The sequence below is a fragment of the Arvicola amphibius genome, chromosome 2, assembly GCF_903992535.2.
Source record: "Arvicola amphibius chromosome 2, mArvAmp1.2, whole genome shotgun sequence".
Lineage (NCBI taxonomy): Eukaryota > Metazoa > Chordata > Mammalia > Rodentia > Cricetidae > Arvicola > Arvicola amphibius.
Window position 1 is genome coordinate 18,549,978 of NC_052048.2, and position 25,373 is coordinate 18,575,350.

Consider the following 25,373-nt stretch of genomic DNA (forward strand, 5'->3'; position numbering starts at 1 on the left):
TAAGCTATTATTATTATTATTATCAAATTAGACAGTACCCTTAGTGAGGTGTCATCTTCTTGACAACCCACAGGTAAAAATGCCCAGTATAATGAGACATTTCCAAGAAATAAACACACTGTATTATAGGCAATGGAAATCTCCCCATGCCCACTCACACCATGCTAGATACCAGCAAAAGAGATCTGCCACAACATGTACAGGCACAGCAGAAGCAAAGGACATACCAGAATCTGCAGTCTCCTGGCCTTGCCTAAACAAGATTGGCCCATCAGAGGATTCCCTTTTGGGGCTGACACCTGGAAGTTCAATTGCAACTCATTGCTCCTCTAGCATCGCCAACAGCAAGCTACTGAACTATTACAAATGTAAGACAGTCTGATGGAGACCTCATTAGAAACAATGAAACAGAACATATACTACTTACTATCAATAATCAGTCAGCTATGCATGGTGATGTATGCCTTTAATCCCAGCACTCGGGAGGTAAAGGGAGGATTCTGATTTGATTCTGAAAGAAAATGTAGAATTCATCAATTAACAGGAATAGACCCAGGAGAAATTGTGGTACCTTTTACTAATGCTGAAATTGCTTGATTATGGATAGAAAATCAACACTGGCAAAGAGTTTGCAGTAATTTGGGGAGGAGACTTCAATTTATAAAAATAAATAAATAAAATAATTAGATTATCCCTAGTATAACAAAAGGAACACCAATTTCTGAAACCCATACATTCTATACTGATGCAAATAAATATGAAAAGTCAGGTTGTAAGTCAGGAAAAATAAATAAAATGACTCAAAGCCTTTATGATACAGTTTAAAAATCAGGATTATATTCTCATGGTATTATTAGATTTTCCAGAAACTCTTAATGTAGTTACTGACTCTCCATATGCGGAAATAGTTGTTTTACATATTAAAACTGCTGAGCTTATTCCAGATGATTCAGAGTTAACTTTGTTATTTATTCAGCTGCAAGTAATCAGAAATAGAAATCTTCCATTGTGCATAACATATATCAGATCCCATACAAGTCTACCAGGGCCTCTAACACACGATAATGATGACCTTGACCAGATATGAATAGAAAATGTGATAGAAGCCTCCGAATTTCATAAAAAAAACACCATTATAACCATGAAGGTTTTATTTTTTTATTTTAGAGAATTCAGGCCACACATTTATCATGTTTTATAAACAGAAAAGACGAAGGTAGTAAAATTCAGCTATTATGAAAGATGAACCATTATACACATATTAAAGGGATGCTTCCTATCTCTGCATTGACAATGGTATTGGAGTGTTGACAGAGGTTTCTGTCCCACATTGGAGGATTAGCCACTGACTTCTTTGTTTCTGAGACATTCTCATGTAACCCTGGCTGCCTATGAGTTTACAATACAGTTGGATGGATGACCTTGAACTTCTTATTCTCTTGCTGCTAACCTCCCAGATCCTGAGTTTACAGGAATGCAGTACCACATCACTTTTTTTCAAAGTGCTAGAGATAGTACTCAGGGCTTTGCACACTTTAGGCAAGCACTCTCCCAACTGAGCTATAGCCCCAGCCCTCTCCAATTTCATTTACATAGTGTAAGCACACACACACACACACACACACACACACACACACACACACACACACACAAACCAACAAGATCTTTGAAAATCACTCATTTCCAAGCCCCTGCATGGGAAGTAGTAGGTGAATATCCATAGCAATACAATTTGTTGTCCCCTCCTCCACTCAGAAGTGCCCTCTGTCTGTCCAGTCCACACTTAAAACTTTTTCTTCATGCACAGCTAGATCCCACCTATCTGTGCTTTAGATGCCAGATGTTTACAAAGGGAAGAATAGAAAATACAGTTAAACACTATTTTTCCTGTCCTTCTTAGTCCCAACTGCCCTGTTTTCTGCTTCTTGCATGGCCGATTTGTGGATTCTTCCATTTCATCTTCTTCATCTTTAGGAAGTGTAGACCAGATCTTTAGCATCTTATCCCAGGAGCCACTGCAAAATTTAGTTCCTGAGCTATTGACTATTATAGAGTTCAAATCCCCAGCATGACCTCCGCAGCAGTTTAAGGCTTTTACTTTATTCTTCTCTACATTCCATTCTGATAAGAGAATCATCTGAGCCACTGAGTCACTCAGTAATAAGCAGGACAAACTGTCTTTTTATGCAATCCACATTTTTCACAACATCTATACGTCCCACGATTGTCATTATTGACTTTCCTTCCAAGGACAGATCCGAGAGGTCTTATCATAAGAACATGACAGGATATATTCTTCTGTCCCTTCTTCAGTTGAGCTTATCCAGTCATCATGCATTGCTCTAGCTGGTATGCTGTATATTTCTCCACATATTCTAGTTCCACATATTCTAGTTCCACATCTCTTCCGATGGAAGGTTCTCCAATTCCATGTGTTTGACCATTTGAAAAAACTGCTCTTGACATGTTGTGGAGCTCATCTTTGGTCTCCACCAATTTATTGATGATTTTACTATAGTCAGCAAGTCCAGCAGTTTATTGGTGATGTTACTAAGGTCAGCAACTTCAGAGACAGCAGGGATTGAGAAAGGAACATCATCTACTTCATAGTTCTTGTTCTCGGTGTAGAAACGTGCCTGCAGTTGTGCCATGGCAGAAAGTACACACAAGACTTCTCCACAAAAATGTATGCATTGACAATCAAGTAGCAATAAATTAAACAGCACTCGGCAAGTGCAGTGGAAGGTAGGAACCTGCTATCATCCTTCAGTTTCTTCAGACCATACCCCAAGGTTAGCTTGGCACAGGCGCCCAGTCCGCACGCATCAACTACTTCAACCTGATTCTTTTAAAGGGTTTCTTCAGGCCAGATACTTCAGACTCCCCATGAAGGTTTTAAGAAAAACTTTTCTATCACTTGGCAACAAGCCAAGGAAATAATAAGGAAATTTCCTACTTCTTCTTTGTATACTCAAAACTTCACTACCTACAGGAAGTAGCACAAAAAGTACACAAAGAAATGAATTTGGCAAATGAATGTGTTTCATTTTGCGGAGTTTGGAAAATTTAATGCATGCACCATACTATAGACACAAAATTAGGATTCCAATGGGCAACTGCTTTAAGTTGAAAAGGTCAATTTTGTAATAACATATTTATTAGAATTTATGGTAATTATGGAAATACCTGTACAAATTAAGACGGACAATGTTCCAGCATATGTTCCCAGTAAAATGAAGGGTTTTTAGATATTAAAACACATTATAGTTATATCACACAATCCTACAGGAAAGCAGTTATAGAAAGGTGTAATTATCCTTTAAAAGATATGCTTAATAAACAGAAAGGGGTAGTAAAAATCCCCAAGAGATATAGACTATACCATGCTTTATTAACTTAAATTTTTTGATGTTAAGGTAAAGCAGTAACAGCTGCAGAACAACATTGAATTATTATTATTATTATTATTATTATTATTATTATTAAACTGTTAAGTTAATTCAGTCTGAATATTTTAAGGATGTGTTGATTTTGTGTGAGACAAAACAAGCTTTAAGTTAAAATGTAAAGCAAACATTAACATAAGTGGAAGAAGGAGTAGAAAATACAACTACCAAGTCCTACTATCAAACTATTGAAATCCAGCAATCTAAAGTCCTCTTTGGGACTAATTAGCATGCCCAATTAAAATTAAACACCTCATCAGAACATAGGGTTTCCCCGTTTATCTTTATAAACTACCATTTGCCTATCTGTCTATCCAGAGGCAGTCTTTTATCTCTTCCCCCTCACCTTGATTCCCTTCCCCTTCTCCCTCTTCCTCTACTTCCTGCCTTTGTCCCTTATCCTTGTCCACTGGACCTCTGGTGCAAATATATCTCCTTTGTGCTGAGTACTTAGTCTTGGTTGTCCTGAGCCAATACTTTTCCTTTCATTGGCACCTCAGTTGAGGAATTGCCTCCATCAAGTTGTAAGTCTATGGGCATTTTCTTGATTTATGATTTATGTGAGAGGATCCAGCCCACTGTGGTGTCATCCTGGACAGGTGGTCTTGGGTTGCCTAAATAAGCAAGCTAAGAAAGCTTGGGGACCAAATATGTAAACATCCTTCCTCCATTATCTCTGCTTCAGGTCCTGCCTCTTGGCCTACTTGAGTTCCTACTCCAACAACTTCCCGTAGTAATGAACTGCGGTGTGTAACTAAAGCAAACAAGTCGCTTCCTTCCCAAGTGGCTTTTGGTCAGTGTTTATCAGAGCAACATAAGCAAACTAGACAACTAGTTTCATTTCTATGCTGTAATCAAAGCCACTTAGGGGGAAAAGTGTTTATTTTAGCTTGCAATTCCAGCCACAGTTAAAGTCAAGGGCACAGGATCTTCTGCCATTGATCACATCACATCCACAATAAAGAACAGGAAGAGAGGAAAGCCTGCATGGCTATTGTTCCCTTCACTTCCTAGGTCTTTTATACAGTGAAGACCCAGAGAATAGCAGCATTCTCAATGGATGGTCTTCCCACACTAATTACTATAAACAAGGAAATGCTCCTTAGATATGACTACAGACCTATCTGTTCTAGATGATCCCACACTGAGACTCTTCCCAGATAATTCTAGGTTATATCAAGGTGACAAGTAGAACCAATCATACTGTGATATTTTGTTGCAAATTTAGGTTTAGTTTATAACTATAAAACAATGGAATTACAATAAAGACTTACAGTACAGAGGCATGCATATCCTTTAAACCAGTTTATTCAGACTCTGAATTTCCTGTAAACAACCTGTTATGCTTGCAGCTGCTCTGAGCAAAACAACTTGTTTTTCCTCTGTTTGTAGCTACTCTGAGCATGAGACCCTCAGGAGTTCCTGATGGCAGGGGAGTGATTTCTGGTGGGTTTGGCTGGGGAGTGGCTATCCATTAAGGATCCATATATAAGCAGCTCTGGTACACAATAAAGGGAACATTCTTGTTTCAAAGATGACCCATGTCTCTGTGTGTCTTTGTGTGTTTAAACCTCCAGGCCCTTGCCCAGATCAGGAATGGTCCTGTAGTGCAGGCTCCACACTACAGGTGCAGTACACGTAGTAGTGCGGATAGTACATGCAAATGGACAAAAGTAGTAAACAAATCATCCTGAGTAAAGTAACCCAGACCCAGAAAGACAATCATGGTATGTACTCACTTATAATTAGATATTAGCTGTTAAGTAAAGAACAATCATGCTATAATCCACAGACTCAGAGAGGCTAAGTAACAAGAAGAGCTCAAAGGGGACACATGTACCTTCCTAGGAAGGGGACTTATGACAGATTTTGTGGATGGAATGGGGAAAGGTGGGGATGGGGATAGGAGGGTTAAGGTGAAGGAAATGGAAGTTTGAAGAGAGATGACTAGAATTGAAGGGTATTGGGGTGGGGTGGGAGGGGGGCAATGTAGAAGCCTAGTCCACAGGAAGCTCCCTGGAATCTACAAGGGTGACCCTAGCGAGACTTCCAGTAATGGAGAATAGAGAGCCTTAACCATTCATTTTCTGTAACCAGGAAAGTCTTCCAGTGAGGGAACTGGGACACCAACCCAGCCACAAAACCTTTGATCTACAATCTTTCCTGACTGCAAGATATTCTGGGATACTGGTGGGGCAAAACTTGCAGGAGCGGCCAAGCAATGACTGCTCTAATTTGAGTCCTAAGCCACAAGAGGGAGCTTGTACCTGGCATTGCCTGAATGAACAAGATCCAGAGGCTGAAAAGCCCAGAAACCTAGAGTAGAACAAAAGAGGTTAGGGAGTGTGTGTGTGTGTGTGTGTGTGTGTGTGTGTGTGTGTGTGTGTGTATTATATACAATATATAAAATATATATAACAAAATTTATAACATATTTCAATTATATCAATTAAATGATCCCCAATGATGTTCTGCTATACTCAGAGAGACTGCCTCCAGCAGCTGATGGAAGTAGATGCAGAGACCTAGAGCAGGAAAATTAGGAGAGAGAGCCCAGGTTGGAGATCTCCATCAGGTCCTTCCCCTCGAAGCTCCAGGGAATCTCCATGAAAATTAGGAGGAGAAATTGTGGGAGTCAGAGGGATCAAGGAAACCCAGAAAACACAGCCCATAGAATTGACTAAGCAGGGCTCATGAGACTCGGAGAGACTGAAGCAGCAAGGCAGCCACAGAGCCTGCAAGGGTCTGTATAGGTCCTCTGCATATGTGTTATGGTTGTTGGCTTGGTTTGGGGGGACTCCTGACAGTGAGATTGGGGGGTGTCTCTGACTCTATTGCCTGTTTTTGGGCTCCTTTTCCTCCTGCTGCATTGCCTTATCCAACTTTAATGAGAGGGTTTGTGACTGGTCTTAATGTATGTGTTGGGTTGATATCCCTGGGAGGCCTGCTGTCTTCTGTGGTGGGGTTGGGGTGGGGGGAGAGACTGAGAATGGAAGTCAGAGAACCTGGGGAGAGGGGAGGAGGAAACTGGGAGGAGTGGAAAAAAGGAAAGCTGAGGTCAGATGCATTGTACAAAAGAAGAATATTTTTTCTGAAAAAAATTTTTTTAAAGGAGAAACTGAGCATTTTATTTTAAAGGGTATTTCTATTGTCTGTCAAACATTCCAAGTGATTGATTTTGAGAGTAGCAAGTCTCAGCATCGTTTCCTGCCCCTCCCCTCCTGCTTAACAGAAAAAGCAGGCCCTGAATTCTGCAGCAGAGAAATTCAGGGATTGTACTTTAGAGGGAGCATTTTAATTAAAAAAAAAAAAAACCTGAGTAATTTTTCTGTGCCTGCAAAATTAAGAACTTAGAGAACTGACGTAACGAGTTTTCCACTGAAGTAAGTTTATCTTTACTAAGAGAGAAACCAGGTTAAATGTCTGATAAGAGGGGGATTAGTTCCTAAGACTCTCCTAACTCATAATTAAGGAAATGGGAAGAGTGGGGAGTCGAGGGCACTCATTATGATGACTGCTTAGAGATGGAATGTAAAACAAGAAAACAGGTTAGCCCTGCTTCCACACCCACTACAAAAACACAAACACCCACCTCCACAAAATACAAAGCGAGAGCCACACACATGCTCAGAGACACCCACACAAACCTACACGCACACGCACACGCACACACGTTGAGTCAAGGAAAACAAAATATATATGGGGAAATGATTTAACTAAAAACAACACACAAAAAAAAGAAAAAGAAAAAATGGGAAAATACACAGAAAGCATCAATATTAAAAGGAGAGAGCGCCGGTCATTATAACTGTCTTTGAAAATTCAAAGAAAACCAAATGACAAGTATTTAAATTAATGAATAAGTTCATCAGTTAAAAGATTACTGACGGATTTAAAATAAGCACAGTATAAAGATCTTCTGTTTAAAAGCAGTAATCAACAGAAAATGGAGATTTTTTTAAGCCTTTTTATGAAACCTCAGTGACAGATCTTTAAAAGAAAATCAGAACATTTCTGATGGAAACACAACAAAGAGCCGTATAAAGCTGGGAAGTTTATTCTAAACTGTCAATTCTTTCTAGATTGTTGTAGCAAGTCATTAATGCGAAGGGAACTTTTCTACGAGAGATTTACATATTCTAAAATTAATCTTCCCTCCTTTCTGCATCTCAAGCACCCTGATTAAAGAAAGAAATGTGCTCGAAAGGGAAAAGAGAAAGCAAGGATGCCCATGATGGATTAGTAAACACACATTAATTGAGTCTATGCTGGCAATGCTCTTAGACATATGATGAGACCTGAGACAATCACCTAGCTAAAGAACTAGGAAAATGCTAAAATAGTTCCTTATTGCTTCAGAGAGGAATATGAACCACAGCAGCACACACAGCTCAGGAGCAGCCAGTGCCTAGTGGAACCTAGAAGAATGAAGATGTGCAGAGCTTCTCTGAAGTTGAGGAATGTTTCCAGAAGTAGAAAGCAGAAACAGTAAGTACTCAGGGAGTCTTGAGTAAATGGGAGCTGGTCCTTGCAGTGTCACCCAGCAGAGCACATCCACAAAAGAGAGCAACAGCAAATGCTTCTCTCAGAAGGGAGATGACAAGCCCAAGGAAATAGAATACAGAAGGACAGAAGCACACATAGATACTGTGCTATAAGGTAGATTCCTAAAGTGAGCAAGTAATTATTGTTTATGAGATAGTAATGAAAAAAAATCAACTCTTTGTACAAACAGCATTTATTATCCAACCATGTGAGAGGGAAGAACATTTGATTAGACATCAGACGACTGTAGGTTTTCTTCCTAGATTCATTATTGGCCAGTCTTAAAATTTAAATTACTTAGCAACTGATCTTTGTACATAAAAATTAAAGAGGAGGGAGGCCACTGGGTGAAGGAGGATTAACTAATGATCTCATTCAAGTCCCAGCCTTGTATTCAGCTTTTCAAACCAAAGCAAAACAACTGCTTGGGTTCATTCTCCCAGGGCTGGAAGACAGGACTCATAAAGACTGGAATGCACTTCACTTGGCTGCATTCCCTTTTTAATTTCTCAGCCTGCGTTTCATTACCCAAGAAATCCACAGGGTGGCAACAGCACTGAATAAAAATAAATGGAAAGTTAAAATTCTCAGAAACTGTTCCTCAGAAGCTAATGTTTACAGCTCTCCCTTCCCTGTTTTTATGAAGTCACCAGGCTGCTGGCGCCAGTAGAACAAAGGCCACACACAAAGCCTGAGAGTGGGAGAGATGACTCCCAGGAGGCCCAACTATGACCAGGCACTTTGCCACACAAAGCAGGTTTTACCATTCTCAGACTGATTTGAAAGAAAGATTTGCGAGATGGGAGAAGGAAGAGAAGCTACTGAAATATCAAGTTATTGAAAGTAACAGAGCAAGCAATGGAGGCAGAACTCCATCTTTAGTCAAACATCTAGGATCTTTACCCTCCAGCAAGTCGACACCTCTGAGGAGACTTGATCTCACTAAAGCAAAGTAGCCTTCCTTCCTAACCATCCTCATTGGGACAAGAAATGTTACTTTTACTATTTTCTTTATCAGAGAAAGGAAGTTTCCTCAACTTGACTCCTTTTTAGCACAGGCTAATACAAATCATTTCCTAGTCACTACTAAATAATGATTGACAGCCCTAACAACGTCAGCTTCGGGTTTTGTATTAGGGCCTCTCACGTTTCTCTCCTACTGCTTAAACAGCCCAGGAGGAGCTGGGAGTGGACAGATAAAGGTCTCTCGGTTCAATCCTTGGCAGCATGAAAAAAAATAAATAAAGCAGGGACTTTTTGTCATTTCCTCTTATCTTAATGGAAGAGCTTAGAGTTAAAACAAAATTTCTTCCAACTTGAGTTAAAAGGTGAAAGAGATGACATTTAAAGTAACTATGGAATGTTTCAAAGTATCCAAAGATAAGAAGCTCCTTTGATACAAAAGACTGAAATAGAATAATCAGAAAACCACCCAAAATGATAATTTTTCACACAGGCTATAATGGTTTATTTTAACTTTCAATTTGATACAATCTAGAGTCACCTGGGGAGAGAAGGATAGTCTAGATCAGAGGACCTGTGGCCAATCATTAGGGGATTATCAGGGCTATGCTAATTGATGTGAGAAGATCAAGTCTAGAAGTGAATGATGCCATTCTCTGGGTTTGTGTCCTGAACTGTATAGAAGTAGAGAAAGGGAGCAGAAGTGTGGAGGCAATCATTTCTCTCTGCCTCTGCCTACGGATGTGCCTAGCTGCTTCAAAACTCATGCCACTGTAAATTCCTTGCCCTGATGGATTGTAACCTCAACTGTGAGCAGAAATAAACTCCTTTCTTCCCTTCATTCCCTTTGATCAGGATATTCTATCAAAACGGGAACGAAACTAGAACACAGACTGAGCATCCATAATCCAACAATATTACACTTAACTGGAAATGATGGCTCATACTTCTGTTCCCAGCACTCTGAAGCATGAAACAGAAGGGTCTCCGTGAGTTCAATATTAGCCTGTGCTGCAGAGTGAAACCCTATCCCCCACCCACCACCAACAACAACAACAACAACAAACCTAAAATGTGAAATGCTCCAAAGTCAAAACTTCTTGAGAACCAACAGGACACCATGAGTGCAATATTCCACACCTGACCTCACACGATGAGTCACACTCAAAACATAGATGTAATAAAAATATACTATATAATTACCTCTAGGCAAAGTGTGTAAGGTGTATATAAAACAGAAATAAATTTTGTGTTTAGACCTGGATGCCTTCCCTACCGGGCTTTTTGTTAAGTACATGTAAATTTTCCATAATTTTAAAAAAACTGAAATACACTTGGAAATCAGTGTGGCGGTTTCTCTGGGAATTGGGTGTCAACCTACCTCAAGATTCAGCAATACCACTATTGGGAATATATCCAAGAGATGCCCAATCATACTACAAAAACATTTGTTCAACTATATTCATAGCAGCATTATTTGTAATAACCAGAACCTGAAAACAACTTAGATGCCCATTAATGGAAGAATGGATAAAGAAAGTGTGGCACATCTACACATTAGAGTACTACTCAGTGGCAAAAAAAAAAAAAAAAAAAAAAAATGACATCTTGAATTTTGCTTGCAAATGGATGAAAATAGAAAACACTATCCTGAGTGAGATAACCCAGACCCAAAAATATGAATATGGTATGTACTCATTCATTAGTGGACTCTAGCCATAAATAAAGGACATTGAGCCTATAATTCACAAGCCTAGAGAAGCCAAATAATAAGGTGAACCCAAAGAAAAGCATATATGAGTTGACAACTCCTTATTCCAAATTCTTGAGACTAGAAGTATTTCAAAGTTTTTTCAATTTATTTATTTTTATTTTTATTTTTATTTTATTTATTTATTTTTCCATTCAAAGATTTCCACTTTCTCGCCTCCTCCCATTCCCCTCCCTCTCTCCCACTCACCCTCCTCCCTCCCCGTCCAGTCATAAGACAGGGCAGACAAGATCTGGAAATTGGAAGCAGACAAGATCTCCAGGCAAAAGTTGGGAGCATGGGGGTGGAGAGGAGGATGGTGTGGGGGAAGGGAAGAAGGGTAGAGAAAAGGGAGAAGGGAAGGTTTGGGAAGAGCTTGGGGGAGTGGGATGGTGGAGATGGAGAAAGGGTGGATATAGGAGCAGGGAAAAAGATACCTTAATTAAGCGAGCCATTTTAGGGTTGGCAAGAGACATGGCTCTAGAGGGGACCCAGGCATCCACAGGGATATCCCCAGCTAAGTCCTTGGGCAGCAGAGGAGAGGGTGCCTGAACTGGCCTTGTGCTATAGTCACACTGATGAATATCTCGAATATCACCATAGAACCTTCATCCGGCGATGGATGGAGATAGAGACAGAGACCCACATCAGAGCACTGGACTGAGCTCCCAAGGTCCAGTTAAAAGAGCAGAAGGGGGAGAAGGTGAGCAAGGAAGTCAGGACTGCGAGGGGATGGTTCACCCACTGAGACAGTGTGCCTGATCTAATGGGAGCTCACCAAATCCAGCTGGACTGGGACTGAACGAGCATGTGATCAAACCGGACTCTCTGAATGTGGCTGACAATGGGGGTTGACTGAGAAGCCATTGATAATGGCACTGGGATTTGCTTCTATTGCATGTACTGGCTTTTTGGGACCCTAGTCTGTTTGGATGCACACCTTCCTAGACCTGAATGGAGGGGGGAAGGCCTTGGACTTCCAACAGGGCAGGGTATCCTGCCCTATCTTATGACTGGAGAGGGAGGGAGGAGGGTGGGTGGGAGAGAAGGAGGGGAATGGGAGGAGGCGAGAAAGTGGAAATTTTTGAATGGAAAAATAAATAAATAAAATAAAAATAAAAATAAATAAATTTTTAAAAACCTGAAATACTTCTTGTCTTAAGCATTTGGAATAAGGAATTGTCAACTCACATTTTCTTCATCTGTGTTCTCGTCTCCATGCCTTTTCTGGCATGCTCAAAGTATTGCTTCTTTCTGGGACTGACTCTTTTCTCTCACACACATCTTCAACTTTAGTGACTAGCAGAGGCAGGCCCATGTCTTTGATTCCTTACCCACAAATCTCTAAGAAGGAAAATTTCATCTGGCCTGACAACAGCTGCAGTACAATTATGCATGTACAAGAGTAGTGATAATCAATGAAGAATATTCTGAGACACAAACACCTTAAGAAAATGTCAGGCTACATTAAAAAGGGGGGGGGGGGTTGAAGAAAACCACTTAGGGGGTTGAGGAGATGTTTTATAACGTGGTAATATGCTTTTTATACAAACTTGAGGAGATAAATTTGACATCTAGGTACCACATTAAAACAACAAGTTTGCTAGTGAACACTATAATCTCCGCACAAACAGGGAAACAACAGGAGGATCCCTGAAGCTTGTGGGCCAGCCAGTCTAGCTGAAGCAGTAAGTTCCAGGTCCAATGAGAAACCCTTTCTAAAAATTAAGATAGAGAGCAATTGATGAAGGCATACAACATAGACCTCTGGCCTCTATTACACATGCATACACATATGCTTGTACACATGTACAAACAAACATGAACACATAAACAAAAATCCATTAGTTTGGTTAAAGATTTGAACTCAGAATGTAACTTAGTGGTGGAGCTCTTGCCCAGCATGTGCACTCTGAGTGCCATCCCTGCTGTGGAAAAGAATAAATAGATAGATGATAGATAGATAGATAGATAGATAGATAGATAGATAGATAGATAGATAGATGATAGATAGATAGATAGATAGATAGATAGATAGATAGATAGATAGACAGATAGATAGGTTTGTTTCTAAGATAATCTGAATGGAATTATAAGTTATTTGGCATATTTTTGCACATCCCTGTTCCCACAGTAGTAACACTATAAAACTTACAAAAGTATCAAGTAAGTTACAGATTTTGACACTTTCTCAGACTATTTAAAGTTAGGTAAAAATTAGAAAACTCTATATTCATTTTTATATATCTGTACCTCACCTGTTCATTCTAGTATGAACTATTTTTTGTTTTTTAAATGTGGATTGTTGATAGGACCAAAGGATAAGTATATGGGAGAATCACAGAAGGTTGTTTTAAAGTCTCTTCCTAATGGCTGGAGGGATGGTTCAACAGTTAAGAGCACTATCTGCTCTTCCAGAGGATCCAACTTCAATTCCCAGCACTCCTGTGGAGACTTACAGTTCTATGCAATAACTGCAGTCCTAGAGTATCTGATGCCCTCTTCTAGCTTCCTTGGGCACTTACTGTATGCACATCGTGACCAGGCACATGTAAGCAAAACATAAATGCATAACATATATGCATAAAATAAAATGAAGAGATATAACCATAATGGACAAGTTTAAAATGGAGCCAAGATTATTCAAATGTGATACAGACACATGAGCACATGCCCCTGGGGAAATAACACAACCAGACTTGCCACAAACCTTCAATTTGTGGTTTTTTTAAAGTGCTAACTCAGGAAAGTACATTAAAGCGAGATATGTTTAGACAAGACAAACTAAAAATGTGTATTCAGATTGTCTCAGTTTTGTGAAGAAGGGCAGTATATGACATACAGAGTGTTGTCAGGCTGCTCAGAGTTAACTGAGATTTGCCATTTACTAAGAATAGAACCCAAAGATTTCCAAAACTCTCTGAGGCTGTCTAGTTGCACACTGGTTTTCATAATGCCCATAGAAAGTGACGCTATGGAGAGTTTCATCGTTCATAGTCCAATAGTTCAGCAATTAAGAACACTGACTGCTCTTTCAGAGGACCCAGGTTCAATTTCCAGCAGCCACACGGTTTTCACAACTCTATGTAACTCATCTCAGAGGATCTGGTTTTCTCTTCCTGCCTGCGTGGACACTGGTCACACAACCAGGGCACACAGATATACAAGCTGGTAGAATACCCATAAACATTTTTAAAAAGAAAAAAGTAATGTTATGCATAGTATCAATCAACACATATCAAAATGTTCAGAACGTAGCAGGTATTTGATAGCAATAGCCACCATCATGGTCCTGAGAAGTACATGGAAGGCAATTAATTTCATTCTTACCAGAGTGACCAGGTATTATCATCATAAGCACCATCATAGTCACTGGGAGCCCTTTACAAACAGGTTAACTGAATTATAAGACTATAATTGTACAGATGAAAACTCTAGCTCAACACATGCTCTGAATCTAGCTGCTTGGCTTTCTGCAAATGTAAGCTTTCCTTCTCCATCTTCTCCATCTAAGTGAGCTTCCTGTAACTTTGGCCCTGGGGTTTTTAACTGAAGACTGACTTCTTCACTGGCCAACATTCTGAGCCTAGCCCTGACCATTCCTCACTCTAAGTAACACCTGCCTCATTTCTTTTTCAGATGTTGGGGATCTAATCCAACCCACCATAAGGGTGTCTCCATCCCTTGAGTCCTATTTTCATACTATTATTATTTAAGTTCACTTCAAAGCAGGTTGCCTTGAACTCACTCAGTAGCCCAGGCAGTCCTTAAACTCACAGTTCTCCCACTTCAATGTTATGAAGAACAGAGATTAGTGATCGGAGCCACCAAATCCAATTAAGTTCATTATTTTTATATCTAAATTCATCAGCCCCTTGTTGGTAGATCTTATGGGAAAAAATAAGTGAGTAGAGGGGATTTATTTTGATTAATTGAGTCTATTTTCCTCATTGTTCCTATGGTCTTTAGTCTTTTGGTTAATTTATCCTGGTGTACAACTGGAGGAAATCTGACACTAAATTTATATAGCATAGAAGCTCGTCTTCCCTAACTATTCAAGATAAGCTCTCTAGCCTACAGTACTGCCTGGTTTATATTATATTCTCAGTGACATAAAATGGCTATTGTGATAGCATTTTCATCCCTTTCTATTCTATCTCTGAGTAGATACCTGCCCAATGATGCTTACTATCTCTCTAGTCTGGTGTCTATAAATGCATCGCTCAAACGTTACACACTTCATTATTTTTGTCTTAGCTTCCAAATCCCCAAAATACATTGTTGACTTTTGTTTGTTTATTGATTGTTTTGTGAGTTTTATTGCTGTTGTTTTAGCCAGACTGTCCTGGAAATTATGATGACACCCCTTCCTTAAATGCCCAAGTGCTAAGGCTGCAGAGACGTGTCACCAACACTCGGGTGCTATTCTTTTAATGATCGTTTGCATAATAAGCACCCACTTGCTTCCTGTTTTCCTGCACTGGCTTGAAACTCTTCCTGAACAAATGTTTTTGGTGAATGTTCTGTACCAGGCACTCTGATAGCATTGACAAGACTATAAGATTTCATTGAAGGCCATGAGCTGCATTTCCAGAGGTTCATAATCCAGTGATATTAGAAACCCTGAAAGCCAGAAGGGGCTTCCTGAATGAGGGGAAGTTAGAATGCAGCCAGAGTAAAAGTTCTTGAGTATGCCCAAGAAAGAGTATCCAGACACATGAATTGGTCATTTATTATGGAGGGTTGGCATCACAGGAAGATCACCAAAGAGAAAGCACCTGTAACTACCTATCTGACCTCTGAATGCAGAAAGGACCCTATAACCTTCATGTAGCCAAGCTAGACTGCTATAGTTCATCAGGCTTTTCTTTCACTCTGAAATTAGATGTGCCTCCCCACACCCCACATCCTTGGTTTTGCTTATTTTGAGGGACCCGCGTTAAAGACCAGCACCTTCTAAGGCAAGTGTTCTGCCACTGAGTTAAACCCTGGGCATTTGCAGATTCCTTCTTAGGAAAACCCAGACAACTCTTACCAAACAGCAAATTTGCACAAAATATAAAATTAATTTACTAAAATTACCTGAATCTGCTATTACTTTTCTCATGCTATAACAAAATACCTAAGAGAAGCAACTAACAGAGGAGAAGTTTATTTGTGCCCGTAGTTTAGGAGAACACAGCCTGCATGAGAGGAAAGATGCCCATGGCATTAGGAGTGTGAGGCTGCTTCCTCACATCTGGGAAGATCAGGAAACAGAGAATGAGCAATGCTAGCACTTTGTTGACTTTCTCCCTATTCTCTTTATTAATTAAGTCCAGGGCCCTGAACCCACGGGAGGGCGCTGTCCATATTCAGGGTAGGTCTTCCCTCTTCCACTGAACCTCTCCCGAAGTGCCCTCAGAGACTCAAAGGTGTGTCTCCTGGGTGACTAGAAACTCTGTCAAGTTCACAAGGAAGACTAATCATGACACAGACCAGCTGAACTAAAACAATAGGCAAGCATCTGCAATAACCTGCCTGGACTCTCTGAGGCCTATCTTTTGTAAGTGTTTCAAAATTTTCTTTCTAGTTAATGAAATGACATAGCGGGTAAAGGTGCTTGCTATCAGTCCTAATAAAACCTGAGTTCAACCCCCAGAACACACACAGTAGGAGAGAGAACTCAGTCCAGAAAGTTGTCCTCTGACCACCACATGACATGACTCCCATGGCACACATTCATGTACATGTACACAAACACAAGCTGACACTAAGTTAATTAAAGTAATTATTGTAAGAGGTCTTAAACATGTTTTATGTTTCACAGAGGCAGAGTTCCACCACTGCCTTAGCTCAGGACATGCATTAGTCATTATCCTATTACTGTAATAAAGACCATGAGAAAAAGCAACTTGGGGCGGAAAGATTTCACTTCATCTTCCACTTCCAGGTCTCAGACTTGATGACTTTTCTCCCACAGCTGCAGAGCTCCTTCCAGCACTGTGGAAGCTAGCCACAGACTGGAAGCTGGCAGGCCATTTCCAGCTTGATTTCTTCATGCCGTCTGACCACAGTGTGTGGTGTCTTTACCAATAACTTTCAACCTTGCCTGGGCTTACCGGGAACAGGCTCTACAGCCTAGTCAGCTCTTACAGTTGTTATTCTCCTGCCTCAGCCTCCTGAATACAAAGATTACAAGCTCATGCCTCAACACTGGGCCTTTATAGCATTTTTTCCCTCTTCCACTGCATAGCTCTAACGTTGAGTTGCCCCTTGTGGCCATGTCTCCCTTAATCTGACCGTATTTCATTTTTAAAATATTAATAGCACATTTAAAGAACTTTCTACCCTTTTTAATTCACACTTCCTCATTCAGGCCTTTCCCAAGATGCCCTTCTTACTGGATTGAAGTTTTGCATTAGTCGATAGAGGATCACCTTGGGCATGTGTTCTTTCCCAGATCAGTTCTTGTTACTCTCCCCGGAAATTGTGGACTTGAACCTGCAGCTGACCTTTCCAGATCCACCATCAGCTCCCAGCATTTTGTTCCTAAACAAGAATCCTTGTTTCTCTCAGTTTGTTTGTTTTCTATCAACGTGACTCACTGACTCGTTTCTTTCCTTTACCTCATTCCAGTACTTAATTAGGTAAAACAGGCTTCTAGTGGTGGTTATCTCTAGTGAGTGGAATGATGGGGGAGGCTTAAGAGGGATTGTGCGTGCACACATCACACCCAGCTCTTTCTTTTCACTCAGAGAGAGAAGTAAAGAAGTTCGGAAAAAGAAAATTTCCAGGGCTCCAGAGTCTGAACGGCAGGAGGTAATAACATGGCCTTGAGCTGAGCACGTTCCTCAAGCTGTTTCTCATTGAACACATTAACCTAAGAAAGGCGACTTCAGAGTCCGCTGGTGACTCATGATCTCCAATCATCTTTCAATCAGCAGGCTGGGTGTGTAAATTAGTTAGGATTAGACAGGGTAGAAGCTAAATTTTCTATTACAAAACATCTCCACCTAGTATAGAACTTGGTGAGCTGAAATGAAAGTTTTGAGCAATACTAATGTGATGGCAGGCCTCTTTACAAGCTGAAATATTTATAAATTATACGGAACTTTATTTAGCCTATTCGCTGTAAATAAAATGAGACCAAATCGAAGTCTGACATGATGGCACTCTCCTGTAATCCTACTAGAAAAGTAAGGCAGGAGGGTCACATTGAGTTGCAGTACAGCCTGGGCTGTACAGGGAGTTCAAAGCCAGTCTGGGATACAAAGTAAATTCAAGGTGGGCCTAAGCTAGTGAGTGAGACCCTATCTCAAAAGTAAATAAAACAAGCAACTAAGCAAACAGTTTATATCCTGAGCTGTGTCAAAGACAGGAAGTGTCAAGAAGAATCGAGGTCTGGGGCAGTGGAAATATTGTCGCTGCAGTTACTCAAATCTGTGTTAGCTCACAAGAGAGGACATTTGCTGCCTGTCTCCTGCAGGAACTGTGACATTCTTGCAAATCTTTCTTCCTAAATAGTCCTAGAGTCTACCATCCATTATATTTTCCCAGGCCAAAGAGGGATGAAACAGCCGGGAGATGCTTAAACAAGGATACTAGAACTTAATGAGAAACAGGAGGTTGCTCCTCTAAGCCCAGTTTTCAGCCAAGACTCTTGACTGACAGAGCACAACCTTCTTCTTTGCCCTGGCCTCTGGGCTCTCTGATCACATCCACCCATTTGAACTCTCTCTTAGCTCCTTTCATCCATTACCTAGAGAGAGCCTAAATTCCTTTCCCTTTACCAATTTCAGGTTTATTTAATATTTTCTAAACAGTTTTCCTAGGCCCTGAAAGCAGAGCCCCCAGTGCTGGCCCTATTGGAACTGGTAGGCAGAGAGTTAATCATAAGACATGAGTTTTTCTTGACTCACTTGTGAATTAAGCAACGAGATGCCAAAATGCCTCCACTAAGACGTGCAGCTACACTGATGCCCCTCCACCTTGAAAAGCCTAAACACATCCTAGCTTATGCATCATAAGAACTCATGGCGTGGTTAGTCATGGAACATTAATCATCCTCCAATGTATGGTAAAAGAAGGGTAGTAGTACACACTCCGATGTTCTGCAAAGCTTCTGTACAAGTGCATTCCCGGCCAATAACAAGAAAAACATTTGGCTGCAGCAGGTAGTATTTATTGAAGACCTAGCATGCATTCTCACTTAATCAGCACAGCATACTTAGACAGAGGAGCTGTTACTGTCTCCCCTGTGCACTGAAGGAACAGAATCTTTCAGAAAGTTTCAGAATCTGTAAGATTAAAAGCCCAGGAAATATAGCTTTACACCTCCATTCTTAATCATTATGAACACTGGTCAGAGAACCAGTTATTTTCAGTCCCTTTCAAATTCCAAGCTTTCCGTGGGTGCCTTGAATCACAATACTTGTGGCAAGTTAAAGTCTATGCTAAGCCAGGGTACCAGAAATTATATCACTGAAGCTGGTTCTCCAGTAAGAAGGAGAGCTACTACAAGTTTAGCATCTAGGGTAAGTGGTTACACGACCCTTGGAATAAGAGCATTCAGCAATCCCTCTGCCACATTAACTTCCTGTGGATCTCCTGCAGGCCTCCAACAATCCAGAGAACAAGACCTGTCTGTCTGCATGCTACAGCTTGCTGTGGAAGGGCTTTCCCTTCTCTTTTTTAAAATGTTACACTCTTAATTAATTATTTGGTGGGAATACCACAGTGCACTCGTGAAGGTCAGAGAACAGTTTGCAAAACTTGACTCTCTCTTTCCATCAAGTGGCTCCCTAGGGATTGAATTTGGGTTATCACAGTTGACAGAAAGCACCTTTATCCCCTGTGTCATCCCTGCAGCCACCTACCAGCTTTTCTAAGTGGGAGAAATTTGTATTGGAAAGAGATAGGGCTTCTTAAGATAAAGCTTTCACTCAGAAGGTTAATCAGCTTTGCTAGTGCCTCACCCCAACCTGGCTAAGGAAGCACTCCCTAGGCTGGAGGAGAGGACCACCAGTTGTTTGTGACATCCCACAAACCTTCCATTGAATACAATCAATTTCTGTTAGCTCTCGGGAATACTTGGGAAATTTACCTGGAAGATTCTCCGATTTTTAAGTCCTTAAAATCAGATTTCAAATAACTAAATTAAAAAATCAGCTAGCTAGTCAGGGGAGTACTTTGCCCAAGATCACAATGTCCACCTGGCTTGACCTCTCCACTCATTCCTTGCACCACATTCTTCTCAAAGCATCCTACCATCTCACTGTCCCAAGGTGGGAATGTTTCTTCCCCTGGGGTAGGAATTCCAGTCTGTAAAATCATTCTCAGTTTCTGGCAGATAATCGCGTTCATAATACTCTGAATGGCTTTTGTTTAGCTCTGTCATGCATCCCAGTGTATTAAACTGTGTGTCAGGTGGTTAGTAGTCTGACAGGACAGGTCTGCCATCTTCAGGAAGCAATTTAAGTTTCAGTTCATTCTGGAGTTTTGTCTTTCATTTTTGGTTGTTTGTTTTAAACCACTCATTCTTAAATGACAGTCTTATATGAGAATGTTCTCCACGCCATTGTACAATACAGCAATCTTGTGCTTACCTATATGATTTTTCTCCTCTTCCTCTTCCTCTTGCTCTTCCTCCTTCTTCTAATATGAATGGTTTCATCTAGGATCTTTTCCACTATAAGCAAGGTTTTTCCCCCATACCTTTCCTTTTCAGTCAAAGTCTCATTAAGTTACCCGAGCTGAGCCAGATTAAGTTACCCCAGGCTGCCCTTGTGCTTGGAATCCTCCATCTTCAAGCTCCCAGATAGGTCTTGTGCACAGACACACCCGAGTCCCAGTAAAACTGGCCAGTTACCTGGTTTGCCTATATTTCTAGGACCAAAATGTTGCCAGAATGTGGAACTTAGTATTAAATGTTTGTGTTGAGCTAGATGTTGGTGGTGCATGCCTTTAATCCCAGCACTAGGGAGACACAGACAGGTGGAGAAAAAAAAGGTATGAATAATATTATATACATATTGTGGTATGGAAAAGAATCATATAGTATTGGGGCACAGGCAGGAGGGAAAGAAGGGAAAGAGGAAGTGGGAGGGAGGGAGAGAGAGAAGAGAAAAACAAGGTAACATGATAGGAGATAATTATTTATACATAATTCTCTAAAGAAACAAAGCTACAATTAGGAATGATGCTGAATGTCCAGGACTGATAATGGCAGAGTAGCAACAAAAGATCCCAGGTTTCACCCGGTAAGGAGAACACCTTTAATCACAGCACTTGGAAGACAGATGCAGAGGATTTCTGTGAGTTCGAAGCCAGTCTGGTCTATGAAGTGAGTTCCAAGACAGCCAGGGCTACATAGAAAAATGTCTTCAAAAATCAAAATAAATAAAATCCCAGGTTTCAGAAAAAAGACTTAGTTACTAGATCCCAGCATAAGGGAAATTACTGTAAGGACAGCCACCAGACAAGACCTGCAGCCTTCAGTAAAATGACCAGTCAACTTTAAGGAAGGGAACTTTGGATAATAAATATTCCAACTCAGTTTGTTCCCTTTTTTGTTTTTCAGTCATGTTTATTAGCAGCTGAACCCAGGCACAAGCCAGAGGCCATCTACGGAAGCTCTCCAAATGGTTAGGCTTTTAGGGCTCAGAGCAAGAAGAAGAGAAAGGTAGCAAGAATGAACTTAGGTGTGAACACACCACACACATACACACACACACACACACACACACACAGAGAGAGAGAGAGAGAGAGAGAGAGAGAGAGAGAGAGAGAGACATGTAAACACACACATACACACACAAATACATAATTTTCTTTCCTTCTGTGTGCTAGGCAAGTACTCATTGCCAGCCCTTTCATTTTTTTTTTTTCAGTGTTTTGATTTTGAGACAGGGTCCCGCTTAGTTGACCAGGCTAGCTTAAACTCACTCTGTAGCACAGGCAAGCCTTCAACTTTCTTCATTTTTTTAAAAAGTTTTCATTGTAATTTCTGACAGTTTCTCACATACATGCAATGTGGGAATGTATCCATTCCCACCACGCTCTCGACCTTCTCTCACTCCTGTTAGCCTGTATTCTTCCCTAGTCATCTCCTCCTAGTGTGAGGGTCTTGTGCAGGTGGCCACAGCTGCCGTGTCTTCACGGTTCCATCAGTCATGACATATCCAAAGACAGTTTCACAGTACTCCCCTCTGTCCTCCAGCTCTGACGGCCTCTCTGTCCCCCTTTCAGTCATGTTTCTATGTCTTGGAGATGAAGATGTCTTACTGAAGGCCAAACACTTACAGTCACTTATTCTCAGGAGTTTGTCCAGTTATGAGTTCCTGTATTAACCAAAACCACTTGGCCAAGGCTGAGAGTAGCACTAATCTAAAGGCATAAACACATTTAGGAGGCTATGTGTCCATTCAGCATAGCATCAATATTAAAATCCCCTTCGAGGTCCTGTGAGCTCTGCAGCCACAGGATTTCCCCAGGTTTACAGCAAAGTGGGTATTCATTCCCATGGAGAAAATAAGCATGCCCAATTATGCCAGTAGGAATATCCTGTCCGGCAGGCAGGTAAGTATGGCGGTCTGCAGCATTCACAGAGAAGACTACTGATGCCTTTTTGTCTCTCCAGCAATCTGTGTGTCATGCTGGTACCATGAATGCTGATGAGAAGCTTCCAGCTCAGTTCCAGCTTGATGTACATGTGTTCTGTGTCCCAGCTCTGTAGTGTCTTCAATAACAGGGTCCTGTGGTCTAACTCTAGCAGCTCTGGTGTAGAGTAATGACAACAGCCCCCATTGTTTTGGATTCTCTAGAAGACCCCTATCCATAGGGAGATACCCCACACCTGCCACTGGGATTTTTTGTTTTTGTTTTTCCAGACAGGATTTCTCTGTGTAGACCTGGTTGTCCTGGAACTTTCTCTGTGAACTGGACTGGTCTCAAACTCACGGAGATCGGCCTGCCTCTGCCTCTCAAGTGCTGGCATTAAAAGAATGCACCACCACTTCCTCCCACCTGTCGCTGGAACTTCTGATTAAGTTCTGGGGATTCTGGGGGCAGCATTGTTTAATAATAGAGGATAACTTTATTCATATTTTAGACTAATAATTACATCTTTTATTTAGCTTACAAAATAGGTTTCTATAATGGAATTTATCTTTCTGGGCCATGTTTAACTCACTTCTTCTGAAAATGGCAAAATTTTCCTTTTCTTCACTTGTGAGAAGTCTATTGGGTATACATACCACATCTTCATCATGTAGTCATTATTCAATGAATATCTGGGATGATTCCATTCCTCAGCTATTGTGCATAGAGCTGCACTGCGCTGGTGTCTTTGTAGTAGGATATGGAGTCTTTTGGGTATACACCTAAAAATAATATAGCTGGGTCATGTGGTAGTTCTATTTTTAGTTTCTTGAGAAACTTCCACACTGGCTTCCACAGTGGCTACACCAGTCTGCAGCCACACACACAGTGGAAAAGCGGTTTCCCTTTTTTCCGTGTCCTCCCCAGCTTTTGTTGTTTTCTATATGATAGTCATTCTTACTTAGATCTCAACATAGTCCTAACTTGTATTTCCCATGGCTAAAGCGGTTGAGCTCTTTTAAATGTGGTTACCAGCCATTTGTATTCCTCTGTACACTTCTGTAGCTCATTTTTAAAAATTGGGTTATTTATTTCCTTGGGATTTTTTGACTACTTTATATAGTCTTGATATTAATCCTCTGTCAGATATATAGGCAGTGAAACTTTCTTTCCTCATTCTGTAGACTGTCCCTTCACTCAATTGATAGTTTCCTTTGTCGTGCAGAAAGTTTTAATTTGATGAGGTCCTATCTGTCAATTGTTAGTCTTATATCTGAGGCAACTGAAATCCCATTTAGAAGGTCCTGACCTTTGCCAACATCTCATAGAGTGTGTTTTACTGTTTACCCTGGCAGTGTCAGATTTGCCATTTGGGCCTTTGATCTATTGTTGTTGAGTTTTGTGCAGGATGAGAGATAAGGTTCTACCTTCATCCTTCTATATATGTCCAGTTATCCAGTACAACTTGTTGAAACTTGTACCTGCAGTGTAACTTGAAGACAAGCATAGTAAATTAACAATGTCCCTACCTTCCTACCCCCACCCCTGTAGCACATTAAGGGTTGCTTTGGCTTTCTGGAAATTTTTGTGCTTCTATATGAATTTTAACGTTGTTTTGCCTATTTTCTTTTGTTTTATTCTATTTCTGTGAAGAATGGAACTGGATTTTTGATTGGGATTATACTGAATCTGCTTTTGGTAGAATAGACTTTGAACTTTGATCATCCTGTCCCAACTTCTAAAGTATCAAAGATTACAGACTTGAACCCATCAAGACCAGCTACATTGTTTTCTCCTCTTTTTCTTTCTTTCTTCCTTCATTCTTCTGATGTGAGATTCCCCTCTGTGTGATGTAAATACCATTGGTTAATAAAGAAACTGTCTTGAGCCCATGATAGAGCAGAATAGAGCCAGGCAGGGAAAATTAAACTGAATGCTGGGAGAAGAAAGGAAGAGTCAGAGAGAAGCCATGTAGCCCCACTGGAGCCGGATGGAACTTTGCTTCGTAAGCCACAGTCACGTGGCAACACACAGATTACTAAAATGGGTTAAGTTAAGATATAAGAGTTAGCCAACAAGAAGCTAGAACTAATGGGCCAAGCAGTGATTTAATTAATGCAGTTTCTACGTGGTTATTTTGGGTCTGAGCAGCCAGGAACAAACAAACGGCCTCCAACTACATTCTTCCCTCCCTCTCTCCTTTCTGTCTTTCCTTCCTTCTTTCCTTTCCTTTCTTCTTTCCCCTTCTTCCTTTTCAAGTCCTTCTCCTTTTTGAGATAGGGCATCATACAGCCCACGTTGTCATCAAATTCACTATGCAGCTTGGTATGACTATGGTTCCACTTCTCAGGCACTCAGTTTTATAGGCATGAACCACCATCATATGCGGCTTGTCTTTTTGTCAACTTCAAATCAGCCTCATGTTGGAAAGCCATCCCATCAGGGTGATAAGATGTTCGGTGATTTACACAGCTCTGCCGGTCCTTCCCATTCATATTCAGCCTGTGACTTTTACACAGAGCACAGCCATCAGTCTATAACCTGTGTTCACATGCACATTATCCACTATGCCTTAGTGCCCAAGCTTAGTAGTTCTATGGCCCTGCACCACAATGATCAAACATCCCACCCCTGCCCCAGACAGTATGCAATCTAAATCCACCATCATAAAAAAAATTGCATTCAACTCACTATGGCGAAGTTTTGTTTGTAAGCTAACAAATAAAGCTTACCTGAATAACAGAGTGTAGAGCTAAGCCACTAGTTAGCCATAGAGGCTAAGCAGTAGTGGCACACAGCTTTAATCCCAGCAAGTGAGAGATAGAAGCAGATGGATCTCTGTGACTTCAAGGCCACCCTGGGCTATACAAGATTGATCCAGTCTAAAAGAGAAACAGAGCTGGGTGGTGGTGGCTCACACATTTAATTCCAACACTAGGGAGGTGGAGACAGGAAGGAATATGGCTGGACAGAGAGAGGAATAGAAGGTGGGAGAAGACAGGAATTTAGGTATTCAGTCTGAGGATTCCTAGAGACAGAATCACCCATTCGATCTGAAGATTCGATAGAGGTAAGAACTAGTGGCTGGC

At 40.8% G+C, this 25,373-nt stretch overlaps 1 pseudogene; it reads right to left on the bottom strand.

Annotated features, from left to right (window-relative positions):
- Positions 1 to 1,677: 1,677 nt before the first annotated feature.
- Positions 1,678 to 2,651, bottom strand: LOC119807094 (annotated as a pseudogene).
- Positions 2,652 to 25,373: the final 22,722 nt, after the last annotated feature.